The sequence below is a fragment of the Callithrix jacchus genome, chromosome X (assembly GCF_049354715.1).
Source record: "Callithrix jacchus isolate 240 chromosome X, calJac240_pri, whole genome shotgun sequence".
In the NCBI taxonomy this organism is placed as follows: domain Eukaryota; kingdom Metazoa; phylum Chordata; class Mammalia; order Primates; family Cebidae; genus Callithrix; species Callithrix jacchus.
Window position 1 is genome coordinate 11,736,088 of NC_133524.1, and position 15,739 is coordinate 11,751,826.

Consider the following 15,739-nt stretch of genomic DNA (forward strand, 5'->3'; position numbering starts at 1 on the left):
ATGAAATCCCATCATTTGCAGTAACATGGATGGAACTGGAGGTCATTGTGTTAAGCGAAATACACCGTGCACAGAAAGAGAACCACAATGTATTGTATATTTCAAAACTGCTAGAAGAAAAGATTTGAAATGTTCCCAACACATAGAAATGATAAATGCTTGAGGTGATGGACACCCTAAACACCCTGACTAAATCATTGTTCATTCTATGTATGTAACAAAATATCACATGTACCTCATAAATATGAACGAATAGTATGTGTCAATTTTTAAAAAGAATCATACTTGTTAATCTTTTGAAGTTAGAAATTTGGTTTCTCTTACAGAACCTGCATTTTATCAGGAACAGAAAATATATTATCTGGCTTTTACAGCTTTCTTGGTAGTTGGCCTTTGGTGCAGTGGTATGAATAGTACAAAATTAAACCTGATATCACCATATTTATTTGACAAATATAAATATTTTGTACAATCTCTCCCTCCCATAGATGTCTACAATGAAAAAATATAGTTTGATAACATGTCAAAATACAGGAAGGAAAACATGGTAACTGAAAAATGTGGTGAAGCAGAGCAAGAAAGAGGAGCAATAATCCTAAGCAGGACCTTTGAGACAATCTACCAATGAATAAGCATTTACTGAACAACTACTGTGTGAATGAGTCTGTGCTGGGCTCCATTTGGGACCAAAAAACTAAGACATCTGACAGGATCTCTGTTCTGAAGGGGCTCACACAACCAAGAGGGTGATAAGAAAGACAAACCTAGAAAGATACATGAAATATATGCCAGTTCATGAAATGTGTCTTCTGATGGTATAAGCAATTCATTAACTCATTTCAAACTAATTCAACAATATTTACAGAGGTATGCCTATATGCCATGCACTATTCTAGGTTCTGGGGAAATGCTTATGATGAAAACAAAGGAGTTAGTCCTCATGTAGCTTAGATTCAGTGGAGATGGAGTGAGTAGAGATAGGCAACAAATACATAAATAATGTTTAATATGTAAATATTACAAAGAAAAATAAAGCCAGATAAAGAGACATGTGACCGAGAAAGGGGTGCACAGTGGTGAAGGGAGGCTTCTCTGAGAAGAGGACATTTAAGCAGAGAACCGAGAAAGCTAAAAAGTGAGCCACATTAGGGACGGGCATGATGGCTCACACCTGTAATCCTAGCACTTTGGAAGACCAAGGTGGGCAGATCACTTGAATTCAGGAGTTTGAGATCAGCCTGGCTGGCCAACATGGTGAAACCCCATTTCTACTAAAAATGCAAAAAAAAAAAAAAAAAAAAAAAAAAAAAAGCCAGGACTGGTGCTCGGCACCTGTAATCCCAGATACTGGAAAGGTAGCGGTAAAAGAATCTCTTGAACCTGGGAGGCAGAGGTTGCAGTGAGCCAAGATCATGCCACTGCACTCCAGCCTGGACAACAGAGTGAGACTCCAACTCAAAAACAACAACAAAAAAAGTGAGCCACATTGATATTTGGGGAAAAGCCTTCCAGGCAGTGGGAAGAGTATATGCAGAGACTTCCAGTTCCGAATGTGGATGTGTTTGAATAAAAACAAAGAAGGCAGAGGAGAGCCAGAATACTTAGATCAACGCAAAAAATAATACAGGGTGATTCTGGAAAAATGGAAGTCCACTGGAAGGTGCTGAGTAAGTAGAATGGCATGCTCTGTGTCAAGTTTTAAGTGGGAAACTCTGACTGCTCAGTCCATCTACAACAAACTTTTTGAAATTCCTACTCTGTGACAAATACCAGGTATAAAAGAATAAGATATAGTTCCTGCCCTATTATTCTTATTATCATTGCATATCCTTATAATTAAGAGCACTAGCAACAGCAGCACCATCAATGCCATTATCATCAACACCATCATCACTATCATTATCATCTTCAAAATGCTATTACTTAACTATACAACCAGTGGTCAATACACTTTCCTGAGTAGTGGGCCAAGATCTAACACCTTTTTCTTTCCAGGATAATTGAGTACATGGGGTGAGACTTAAGGGTACATCTGACTTTTACAAAGCTACCAGGGCTTGCAACGTAATGTGAGTTACCAGGAAGACCCAAGAGGCCAGGCCATATGCCAATATGAATTGGCCAACTTGTGCTATACCACAGCGAGGCTGCTATCTGACTAGTTAACATCCAGTTGGGCAACTTCCAGTTGGGCAACTTCCTGCAACAGACCTACTCTTTGTGGATTAGAGTTTCTTAAAAAGACCAACACTCAAAACCAGACTTAGAGTTTCTTGTTTTGGATCTCCCGTGAAGGTGGAGCTCTTTGTGGACTAAAGAAAAGGGGTTCCTTGGGGCAGGAAAGTGGTTACTATTAGCATAACTACCTATAGCTAACTGTGTTATGGTATGGTCTAGAGTGACCCTTATTTTCAGGAATTTAAATTCAGAACCTAAATTCCTTCCTTAAAAATAGAAATCACCCTACTTTCAGAGCCTTTGATATTTCTAGAATATCCTATTAATTCCTTCCTATGTTATACTGAAATTTTCTGTTAATGTGACTGTCTACCTACTAGGTTCTGAAATTTCCAAGGACAGAGACTATGTCTTATGCATCTCTATACCCCAACAACTTGCTCAGAATCAGACACATACTAGGTGCTCGGTAAATATTCATTGAAATAAGTAGTTTTTCCTGCTTCTTCCCCTACAACAATAATCAAATTTCTACCCCTTGGACACCGCAATTGAAGAGTACAAAGATATTGTAATAAAAAGGAAACACAAAGTTACTAAGAACTGAGCTTTGATAATATAAAAATGAAGAGGAAGAAGAGGAGAAGAAGAAAAAGGAGATATTTCATGTTTGATACTTTGCTCTTTCCAAGAAGGTAATACCTGGTATTCAGTTGAAAGTTTCCTCCATAAATCCTACTACCCATGTAGAAGTCTTTTCTGTAAGCAAATCGGAGTTTTGAAAACACCCTGTCAGACACAGTATGACAGCTATGAATAGAATGCGGCATGAATGGTAGATTACTCGTGATGAGAAAGATAGCATCCCCAGTGCTGCAACAGAAATAAAATATTAAGAGCTTGTATGGGTAGCAAATGACACCAACAGGCTGCAAGTATTACCCTCAGAGCTACAACAATCCCTTGAATTTTAACCATTTGTTTCTAGGTTTACAGAAAGGCAAAAATATATATATATTTTAAAAGCCCCAAAGAAGAAATTCTGTGAAAAAAAAAAAGAATAGAAATATTACAGAAGCCAAAACATGAACAAAATCATTTCAGGAATAATCCTCAAAAAATGAGAAAAGAAACTGCCTTTTGCAAAGATGGGCCTTGCTATTTATCCCAATGTTAATTATCAGGGAAAAAAACGTGTAAGCATAAAGAAGTTCATCCATAAACTACTCTCATGGTAGGTACCATTAAGTCACATTTAAATAGAAAAACTTATAGGTGCCACAATATAAAGTGGGAATTTGGGATCAGAACACATGAAAGGAAGTTTCTAACTTGCTACCTATTAATCAAACTCAGCCTTGGTTTTGAGCAAATCTTAATTCTCAAGTTATACTGCAGGCTAATGTGGCCTCCAATGATATGTATGTATGAGAAATAACTCAGCCCAGAAGTGGCCTCTCTGAATCATTCTAGACAGATATGCTGAGTAGACGTACCACAATGCATGCTCAAATCTCCACGTTAAAGAAAACTGGAATGGGGTCATCATCTGGAATTATTGGGACAGAGCTACCATTTACAAACTCATATGCTGCATGTTATTTGCTGCCAAAATAAAATCCAAGCAATCTGCTTGGGAAACAATGAAGCCTGACCATCATGATACTTAGAGGGTAGCCAAAGTATGTCCTCAAGGCATTATTTATTATTGGTGTTTACTTATTTTCCCCTCAAAGTCTGTGGCTTATCCATAACATCTGGGCTTCATCGTTGACTGAAAAGCTTATGAGAGCCCTTGTGCTGAGTGAGGCAATGGAAACAGAAAACGATGTCGAAGGAATGTCAACGGGCATTTGGACATTACCAAACATCATGTTCTTTTCCAAGGAACATTCAGGATGCAAATAAAAATCAAGTAACACTTCTTCTCGGCAAAGGAATGGGCTTAATCTGCTTTTGTTTTCTTCCCTCTTGGTTTTAACTTGAACTAGGCTGCAGAGGATCATGAAGACTTTATCAACTCTAGTTGCACTAAGATAAAGAGCTGCAGCTACAGTTTAAAAAGGAGAAATTTTACGTAGTTCCATGAAGAAGCTCCCCTTATGGAGAATTCTAGAGTTAAGTCATATAAATTCCCTCTACTACGTTTAACTGCTTTCAGAATTTATTGGGACCTTTTGTTCTGCTTCTGCTTGTCCGCTCATCTGCTCTATTCACAGCTTTTTCAGCTATAGTGACAGATTTTTATTAGCCCTTCCTTTAAAGGGATCAGAAATGGCAACAGCTCCTCTGGAAGATCAGTCCTTGGTATTCCAGCAATCTGTAGGTCATGGCCCCCTGGTGGCTGGTATGGAAGGGAGAAGCAATGCCACTTTCACCTCTTACGTCATCAACGCTCTTGTCTTTAATGATGAGACTCATGGACCTATGATCCAAGACGGCCAAATAGGAACAGCTCTGGAGGGCAGTTCCAGCAAGAACACAGAGGGTGAATGAATACCATATTTCCAAATAAGTTACTGACCACAGACCAGGAGATTCATGGGCAGAAAAACGCCATGAGTCTCCAGCATGGCTGTTTCAGCCGGCACGGTGGGTCTCCACACAAAAACTCACACAAATCTGGGCAGCCGTTTCAACTGGTGCCTGGAATGCCTGGGAGACAGAGTCGCCCATTCAACTGAAAAAAAGGGGGCTGAAACAGGGAGCCAGCTGATCTGGCTCGGCAGGTCCCACCCCCACAAAGACCAGCAATCTGAAATGCTCTGGATTGAGAGTTTCACAGCAAACACAGCTGGACCTGGGACGGACCATCCAGCTCCGTGGGGGGAAGGGCATCCCCCATTACCGAGGCAGTCCCCCACTACTGAGGCAGTCTGCCATTACTAAGGCAGTCCACCATTACTGAAGCAGTCCACCATTACTGAGGGAACCTGCCATTACCGAGGCAGTCCGCCATTACCGAGGGAGACTGCCATTACCGAGGCACTTCTAACTATACCTTTATAAGCAAAACTGTAAGAAAGTTCACACAGCAGCTGGGCAGCGCACACAGCAGCTCAGCAATGCCTCTGCTGGCAGACTATGACTAGACTACCTCCTCACTGGGCAGGGCATCTCTGAAAAAAGGCAGCAGCCCATCAGGAACTTATAAATATAGCCCCACCTTCCCAGGACAGAGCACCTGGGAAAAAAAGGCAGTTATGAGTTCTGCTGCAGCAGACTTAAACTCCTCAGCAAATGCAAAAGAAAGGAAATCACAACAGTCTCTCAGACCACAGTGCAATCAAATTAGAACTCAGGATTAAGAAACTAACTCAGAACCCCACAACTTCATGGAAACTGAACAACTGGCTCTTGAATGTTGACTGCAGAAACAATGAAATGAAGGAAGAAATAAAGATGTTCTTCAAAACCAAGGAGAAGGAAGACACAACATACCAGAATCTCTGGGACACATTTAAAGCAGTGTTCAGAGGAAAATTTATAGCAATAAATGCCCACATGAGAAGCAAGGAAAGATCTAAGATTGACACCCTATCATCAAAATTGAAAGAGCTAGAGGAGCAAGATCAAAAAAACTCAAAAGCTAGCAGAAGACAAGAAATAAGATCAGAACAGAACTCAAGGAAATAGAGACACAAAAAACCCTTCAAAAAATCAATAAATCCAGGAACCGTTTATTTGAAAAGATCAACAAAATAGACAACTAACCAGAGTGATAAAAAAGAAAAGAAAGAAGACTCAAATAGATGCAATAAAAAATGATGAAGGGGATATCACCACTGATTCCACAGAAATACAAACTACCATCAGAGATTACTACAGAAAACTCTATGCACATAAACCAGTAAACCTGGAAGAAATAGATAAATTCCTGGACCCTTGCACCCTTCCAAGTCTAAACCAGGAAGAAGTTGAAACATTGAATAGACAAATAACAAGGGCTGAAGTTGAGGCAGCAATTAATAGCCTACCAACCAAAAAAAGTCCGGGTCAAGAAGGTTTCACAGGTGAATTCTACCAGACGTACAAAGACTCTTCTGGTACATTTCCTTCTGAAACTATTAAACAATATAAAAACAGGGACTCCTTCCCAAATCACTTTATGACGCCAACATCATCCTGATATCAAAACACGGCAGAAACTCAACAAAAAGAGAAAACTTCAGGCCAATATCCATGAGGAACATAGATGCAAAAATCTTCAATAAAATACTGGCAAACCGATTGCAACAGCACATCAAAAAGCTTATCCATCACGATCAAATAGACTTCATTCCAGGGATGCAAGGCTGCTTCAAAATATGCAAGTCTATAAACGTAATCCATCATATAAACAGAACAAAAGACAAAAACCACATGATTATCTCAATAGATGCAGAGAAGGCCTTTGACAAAATTCAACAGCCCTTTATGCTAAAAACCCTCAATAAGCTAGGTATCGACAGAACATATCTCAAAATAATAAAAGCTATTTATGACAAATCCACAGCCAATATCATACTGAATGGGCAAAAATTGGATACATTACTTTTGAAATCTGGCACTAGACAAGGATGCCCTCTCTCACCACTCCTATTCATTATAGTATTAGAAGTTCTAGCCAGAGCAATCAGGCAACAAAAAGAAATAAAGGGTATTCAGTTAGGAAAGGAGGAAGCCAAATTGTCTCTATTTGCAGATGACATGACTGTATAGTTAAAAGACCCCATTGTCTGAGCCCAAAATTTCCTGAAACTGCTAAGTGACTTGATCAAAGTCTCGGGATACAAAATCAATGTGCAGAAATCACAAGCATTCCTATACACCAATAAAGGACTTGAAGAGAGCCAAATCAAGAATGAACTGCCATTCACAACTGCTACAAAGAGAATAAAATACCTAGGAATACACCTAACAAAGGATGTAAAGGACCTCTTCAAGGAGAACTACAAACCACTGCTCAAGGAAATAAGAGAGGACACAAACAGATGGAAAAACATTCCATGCTCATGGTTAGGAAAAAGAAATATTGTGAAAATGGCCATACTGCCCAAAGTAATTTATAGATTCAATGCTATCCCCATTAGGCTACCTATGACCCTCTTCACAGAACTGGAAAAAATCACCTTAAACTTCATATGGAACCAAAAGAGAGCCCGCACAGTCAAGTCAATTCTAAGCAAAAAGAATAAAGCTGGAGGCATCATGCTACCTGACTTCAAACCATACTATAAGCTACAGTAATCAAAACAGCATGGTACTGGTACCAAAACAGAGATATAGACCAATGAAACACAACAGAGGCCTCAGAGGCAATGCCACACATCTACAACCATCTGATCTTTGACAAACCTCACAAAAACAAGCAATGGGGAAAGGATTCCCTGTTTCATAAATGGTGTTGAGAAAACTGGCTAGCCACGTGCAGAAAGCTAAAACTGGACCCCTTCCTGACATCTTACACTAAAATTAACTCCAACGGATTAAAGACTTAAGCATAAGACCTAACACCATAAAAACCCTAGAAGAAAACCAAGGCAAAACCATTCAAGACATAGGCATAGGCAAGGACTTCATGACTAAAACACCAAAAGCATTGGCATCAAAAGCCAAAATAGACAAATGGGACCCAATCAAACTCCAGAGCTTCTGCACAGCAAAAGAAACAATCATTAGAGTGAACCAGCAACCAACACAATGGGAAAGAAATTTCTGGAATCTACCCATCTGACAAAGGGCTAATATCCAGAATCTATAAAAAACTAAGGCAGATTTACAAGAAACAAACAAACCCATTCAAAAGTGGGCAAGGACATAAGCAGACACTTTTCAAAAGAAGACATACATGAGACCAACAAACATATGAAAAAATGCTCATCATCACTGGTCATTAGAGAGATGCAAATCAAAACCACATTGAGATACCATCTCACGCCAGTTAGAATGGCGATCTTTAAAATATCTGGAGCCAACAGATGCTGGAGAGGATGTGGAGAAACAGGACCACTTTTACACTGTTGGTGGGAATGTAAATTAGTTTAAACATTGTGGAAGACAGTGTGGTGATTCCTCAAGAACCTAGAAATAGAAATACCATTTGACCCAGCAATCCCATTACTGGGTATATATCCACAGGATTATAAATCATTCTATTATAAAGACACATGCACATATATGTTCATTGCTGTACTGTTTACAATAGAAAGACCTGGAACCAACCCAAATGCCCATCAATGATAGACTTCACAATGAAAATGTGACACATATACACCATGGAATACTATGCAACGATAAAAAACGATGAATTTGTGTCCTTTGTATGGACATGGATGAATCTGGAAACCATCATTCTCAGTAAACTGACACAAGAACAGAAAGTCAAATACCACATGTACTCACTCATAGGTGGGTGTTGAACAGTGAGAACACATGGACACAGGGAGGGGAACATCACACACTGGGGTCTGCTGCAGGGGACTAGGGGAGGGACAGTGGGGGGCAGGGAGTTGGGGAGGGATAACATGGGGAGAAATGCCAGATATAAGTAATGGGGATGGAGGCAGCAAATCACATGGCCATGTATCTACCTATGCATTACTCCTGCATGTTCTGCACATGTACCCCAGGACCTAAAGTGTAATAAAATATTTTTTAAAAAGAGGAGACTAAAGGAGACAATTAAGAAGGTGAACAAGAAGTTATCTACAAACATACCCATTTTTTTAAATCAGCAAAAAAAAAAAATCTGTGAAACAATGAGGGATTAAAGGAATTGTGGCATACACATACAATCAAATATAATGTAGCTGTTAACATATTATAGAAGAATACTCAATGACATGGAAAATGTGTATAACATTATTTAAAAAGTAAAAAGTATTGTAGACTTGCAAAATTCTAATTTTGTTTTTAAAAAGAAATACAGTACATTAACATCTATGTATAGAAAAAGTGGAATGACATATTGAATGTTAAAAATTATTAGCATAGGATGATGATATTACAGATGAATTTAATTTTCTTACTGGTTTTCTGTACTTGCCAAACTTGTACAATAAAAATGTGTTGCAATGAAAAAGAAATGATGAAACTCGTTTCTTTTTCTGTCACTGCTTCTTCCATTACCTCAAGCTGTTTAAAGCTGTTTAAGATCTGAGCATCTTTGTACATGCTTAGTGTACCTTCTGCCTGCCTGGAATATGTTCTTCCTCCTAGTTTGTCCAATTCCTTGTTATCCTTCAAAATGTCACCTTTCTGCACTGGCAAGCCTTCGCTGTCCTCTATGATAATATGGAGGGCTCCTCCTCCCATAACAGTTCCTCACACCTCTGTGACTCTCTATAATCACTAATTTATTTATCTACGTCAACTATTGGCCCCCAGACTTTTTCCCAAACAGGAAATCAATCTGTCTTTATATTCCCAGGCTTGAACATAAGAGGTTTAATAACTATTTAAAGAGACAGTTTAATAACTGTCTGCTTAACAAATAATCTAGGAATTCACTATATTCAAAAGATAAATCAACCAAACAACAACGCCTGTTTTTAAAAAGCTAAAAAACACGCTGATTGCAAGTTCTCTATCCTAAAAAAATAACAATAGATCCCCTACAACTTCAGAGAAGAGAGCACTAGATTCTCAAAGTTGGGGGGGAAAATAGTGTAATCAAAAAGAAGGTTGGCAAGCTTTTTTCCATAAAGGGTCAGTAAATTTTTTCATTATTGTGAGTTCTACACTCTCTATTTCAGCCACTCAAGTTGTCTGTTGTAACATGAAAGCAGCCACAGGTAATGTATAAACAAATGCACATGACTGTTTTCCAATAAAACTTTACCTCCAAAAATAAGCAGCAGATTGAATTTGGCCTGCAGGCCTTAGTTTACTCCCCTAATATCGAACTTCAAAGAATTTTAAAGCATCAAATTTAGTACTTAATGAAAAGGGAAGTACTTCATGTGTTCTCTAGAACCCCAGAAGCAGGGAAAAGCCTATGGAGGGCATTTGTATGTGGACATGATAAGGAAGACACGAATTTTCAAGAGAATACACTCAGCATCTAAAACATAGTGGGTTTAATAACCAGGAGCTATGTTACATACCCAGTTTTGTGGTTGAATCTGAGTTTACTGGTCAGACTGATGGCCCATGGGGCAGGAAGCGAAATTTCAAAGGGTAGTAGTGCTACAAAGAGGTAGATAATCCTTTCTCCATTATATCATTTTCTTATTCCTGTTTACTACACTTTGAAAAGAAGTCAGGGCATCATTTTAAACAATTTTTTAAAACAGAAAGTCAAATGCTCTTAAATTCATGCATTTTCTATTTTCTCTGTTTTGATACAAATGTATTTTTCAAGTCTTTTACTGGTTAGAATTCTCTTTATTCTAACGACAAATTTCCAGACAAATTACCCATCAATCAAATAACAGCTATCTGTTAAGTACTTGCTGCAGGCCAATCACAGTGCTAGGTGCTATGACAGTCTCTCAAAATGAAACAGCTAGGGCAGGGGCCACACCTGCACTGCAGCCTGTTTTTATAAACAAAGTTTAACTGGAACATAGCCACATATAGTCTATGTCTGTTCTTGTAATGCAGAGTGACGCAGTTTCAACAGAGGCCACATAGCCTTCAAAGTCTAAAATATTTACTGTTTAGCCTTTACAGAAGACGTTTGCCAACTCTTGATCCAAAGCAAAGGATGCTAAGCAACAGAAATATGAATCAGTAGAGGACAGGTTAAACAAATTAAGGGATCACTATTTTATAGTTAATCTTCATATAGTAGATTATAAAACCCTTAAAAATAAAAGCTAAAACAAAGGAAGCATTTGTGCACCCAGAGATATAAAACTATCACCAAGGTATGTTAAGGGTAAGATATTGTGTACAAACTGGGTAGTATAATTTGTACAAAAGTGGTATACATAGAGATAGAGATAGATTCAGAGATGGGCATGCTTATAAATGCATACAATAACACAGGACAAATGGAAATATATGTAAGACATTGGTATCACCTGTCTCTGTGTAAGTAAAATGGTAGACTCAGGAAATGAGATGGTAATGAGACCTTTAAAAAAGCATGTATTATTTTAGACCATTTTAATTTTTTAACTGCATGTATCCATGAACTCTTCAACATTCATAAGTATATAAAAATAACACTTTTTGAAAATTGATGCATTAAATAAAATCAAGTTTGGCTATGACCCCAAAGGAAATAAACTTATATCTGGTCAACCCAAATTTTCTACCAGCTCCGGACAAAAATGGACTAGTTATTTCAAGTTTCCCTCTCCACCTCCTTTTTTCATAGCAAAGATGGGAAGTTGCAGAAATCCCTGGCCTCCTTGGTATCAGGAAGCGTTGGTTGTCCCACACGAACATCAAGGATGCAACATCTGTATGTCCACATATGGCTAGGGCAGTGAAACACACTCAGACAGAGGCCAGTGGCAACACTCACGAAGTGGAAGCCTTGTGGGTGTAACCACTGAACCTCCTGGGGCACGTGATACAGCATGTCCTTTGAGAGAGGGCAGAGGCAGCGCTGACTCTATCTATATGCAACAAGAAAAGCGCTGTCCCACCTAAGGACCAGAAAAGAGAGCAGGAGCTCTTAGGAAGGGCAAGAAAGCAAGAACAACAGGGGCAATACATCATTAAGGGACTAGGCCAGACCTGAACAAGGATTACAACAGAATGAATAGCAGCCGCACTGGGGGAACTACTTAAAAAGTGTGTAATTCTTTTTAAGAACATGCCAGAAGTTGTGTAAAATGAAAACGGTCTTTCAAAAACAGTGGATCCACCATATTAATTTGGGGAACTGCTCTCAGACCCACATCAATAGTCTATGAAACTGCAGTTTAGCAGCCTGTAATGGAAATGACATAATCATTCATTCAAAGAATCTTAAAATGTTCCTGTATAGATGTTTTAAACCCTATTCGCATGTAATTGGTGTATCAAGAAAACATGAAGCTTAGAGTCAGCGATCTCTCACACAATGGTATTATTTTTGTTTCTTTTAAAAATGAAAATGACTTTATTATTTGAATGTTAGTAAGATGTAAACAACAGAGAAAACTATAAAACAAGGAGAAGTTTTAAAAACCACCTGAAGTTCCAAATTAAGGAATTATTACCTTTCTGATTCTCACAAAAACTAAACAAAGCAAAACTTCTTCATAGCATCTAGCTAAGAATCTCAAAACAGAGCAGCAGGCATTACCCTAGATGATTTCAAAGTGAAACCTCTTTCTTCTTTGCCACTCCAGTACTAACAGTGACCTTCCCTCTGGCTCCCACCTTTGAAATGCAAAGTCACTCAAGGTTCACTGGCTATTTTGAGAATAAGCAAATCAAATTACCCAAGACTTTTGCAAACTCACGCCTCCCAGAAAAAGTTAATAATGCCTTTATGTTAATTTGATTCACTTTCTAATTTTGGAACTTTATTACTTTGAACACATGTCAGCTGTTATACTTCTAGTTTAATTGCCTAATTGTGAAATTTCCATGTGTATGGACTAACTTCTGCTTTGGGGAGAAAAGCCACAATAAATAAAAGCTATTTTTAAAAGAGACATAAGGGCCATTGAGTACCTGGAAAAAATGCATAATTATAACTACACATTAATATTATTTTTTTAAAGCCATGAGTTGAAAACAAGAGGAAGAGAGGAAAACTGTTTTTATTAGAAAACTCATAAGAAAATAAAAATGATATTAAGTAAATTCATTTGAAATTATTTATCAATGTTAAAATTCATTGAAGAAATGAATTACTAAATGTAATTTTGTTAGCCAAGAGTTGGAATACCCACTATTAAAAAACTATAAGATAATTCAGTTTAATAACAGTAAAGAAGTTCAAATATATAAATTACAAGAGTAATGGAGTAAGCATCATGAAAACGTGTTCTGAGGACAAATCAGTATTATTGTTCTTTCTAGCTAATTTTCAATTGTATGAAATCTCACAAGATGTATATAATCGGAAGTACATTAATTGAGAAAAGTATTTCTCTCTCACATGCGTGCACACACATATAAGTACGTGTCCACCTACTAATTAGAAAGATACTCCCATGAGCCAGAAGAGCACATCTATGCAAAGACTGGAAACATACTTTGCAAACATTAATCATTCCTAACAATTACGAATTTGATTGCAGCTACAATCAAGTTCCTAATTTCACATCATAACCTAAGTCTAGAAGGAACTGGCAGAAATTCACACTTATGTTTGTACTTAAAGTGAAGTTAAATTCTGGAACAAATACTGGTATTCTTAGTTTCTCCTACAATGTGAAATATAATACTCTTTGATAAGTTACCGTTGGTTAACTTAAAATGATTTTTTGCAGGCCTTATTTTCAGTAACATGTCTCCTAGCATTCTTAGTTTTGACTTGTCACTTTTTCTAGTCCAGAGATCTAAAGCATTGTGTGTTAAAGGTCACAAAGAGAGGCAGGTGCTAAAATTAATCATTTATAAAACACTTTGTTGACATGTTAGCATATCACTGTGAACCAAAAAATTCACACAAGGCCTAAAAGGTGCCATTATTCCAATGGAAAACAATAAAATGAGAGATAGCAAAAATAGGTGATAAATCAGCGTTCAGTGCAAGTAAAGGAGATCTCCAATACATACAAATTAAATAACACACCTACCAATTAGTTAACTGGAGGTTACTAGGCCTTTCTGTTTGCCTCCTAATCATTATAAAAGAAACAAAATTTCAATATTATGTATAGTCTGTGAAGTATTTTTACAACTAGAATTTTTTTTCTCTTTAGTTTTTTAAAATTATTTTTAAATTATACCTTAAGTTCTGGGGTACATGTGCAGATCTTGCAGAATTGTTACATAGGTATACGCATGCCATGGTGGCTTGCTGCCTCCATCCCCCTGTCACCTACGTTAGGTATTTCTCCCAATGTTATCCCTCCCCAATCTTCCCACCCACTGCTATCTCTCTCCTAGTCTCCCGCCCCCCAACAGACCCCAGTGGGTGATGTTCCCCTCCCTGTCACCAGGTGTTCTGATTGTTCAACACCCACCCATGAGTGAGAACGTGCAGTGTTTGGTTTTCTGTTCTTGGGTTAATTTGCTGAGAATGATGGTCACCAGGTTCATCCATGTCCCTGCAAAGGACATGAACTCATCCTTTTTTATGGCTGCATAGTATTCCATAGTGTATATGTGCCACATTTTCTTTATCCAGTCTATCAGTGATGGGCATTTGGGTTGGTTCCAGGTCTTTGCTATTGTAAACAGTGCCACAATGAACATACATGTTCTTTATAATAGAACAATTTATAATCCTTTGGGTATATACCCAGTAATGGCATTGCTGGGTCAACTGGTCTATTTCTAGATCCTTGAGGAAATGCCACACTGTCTTCCACAATGGTTGAACTAATTTACACTCCCACCAATAGTGTAAAAGGGTTCCTATTTCTCCACATCCTCTCCAGCATCTGTTGTCTCCAGATTTTTTAATGATTGACCTGAGATGGTATCTCAATGCGGTTTTGATTTGCATTTCTCTAATGACCAGTGATGACGAGCCTTTTTTCATATGTTTGTTGGCTGCATAAATATCTTCTTTTGAAAAGTGTCTGTTCATATCCTTCACCCACTTTTTTTGGTAGAGTTGTTCGATTTTTTTCTTGTAAATTTGTATAAGTTCTTTGTAGATTCTGGATATTAGCCCTTTGTCAGATGGATAGATTGCAACATTCTTTTCCCATTCTGTTGGTTGCTGGTTTACTCCAATGATTGTTTCTTTTGCTGTGCAGAAGCTCTTAAGTTTAATTAGATCCCATTTGTCTATTTTTGCTTTTGTTGCCATTGCTTTTGGTGTTTTAGTCATGGAGTCCTCGCCTATGCCTATGTCCTGAATGGTTTTGCCTAGGTCTTCTTCTGGGGTTTTATGGTGTTAGGCCTTATGTTTAAATCTTTAATCCATCTGGAGTTAATTTTTGTATAAGGTGTAAGGAAGGGGTCCAGTTTCAGCTTCCTGCCCATGGCTAGCCAGTTTTCCCAACACCATTTATTAAATAGGGAATCCTTTCCCCATTGCTTGTTTTCATCAGGTTTGTCAAAGATCAGATGGTTGTAGTTGTGTTGTGTTACTTCCAAGGCCTCTGTTCTGTTCCATTGGTCTATATCTCTGTTTTGGTAACAGTACTGTGCTGTTTTGATTACTGTAGCCTTGTTGTATAGTTTGAAGTCAGTAGTGTGATGCCTCCTGCTTTTTTCTTTTTGCTTAGAACTGTTTTGGCTATGTGGGCTTTTTTTTTGGTTCCATATGAAGTTTAACGTGGCTTTTTCCAGTTCTGTGAAGAAGGTGGATGGTAGCTTGATGGGGATAGCATTGAATCTATAAATTACTTTAGGCAGTGTGGTAATTTTCAAGATATTGCTTCTTCCTAACCATGAGCATAGAATGTTTTTCCATCTGTTTGTGTCCTCTCTTATTTCATTGAGCAGTGGTTCGTAGTTCTCCTTGAAGAAGTCCTTCACACCCTTTGTTAGTTGTATTCCTAGGTATTTT

At 38.0% G+C, this 15,739-nt stretch overlaps 1 protein-coding gene across 1 annotated transcript in view; it reads right to left on the reverse strand.

Annotated features, from left to right (window-relative positions):
* Positions 1 to 15,739, reverse strand: part of ARHGAP6 (Rho GTPase activating protein 6) — a 537,825-nt gene that overhangs the window by 418,259 nt on the left and 103,827 nt on the right. The gene's annotated exons all lie outside the window — the stretch shown is intronic.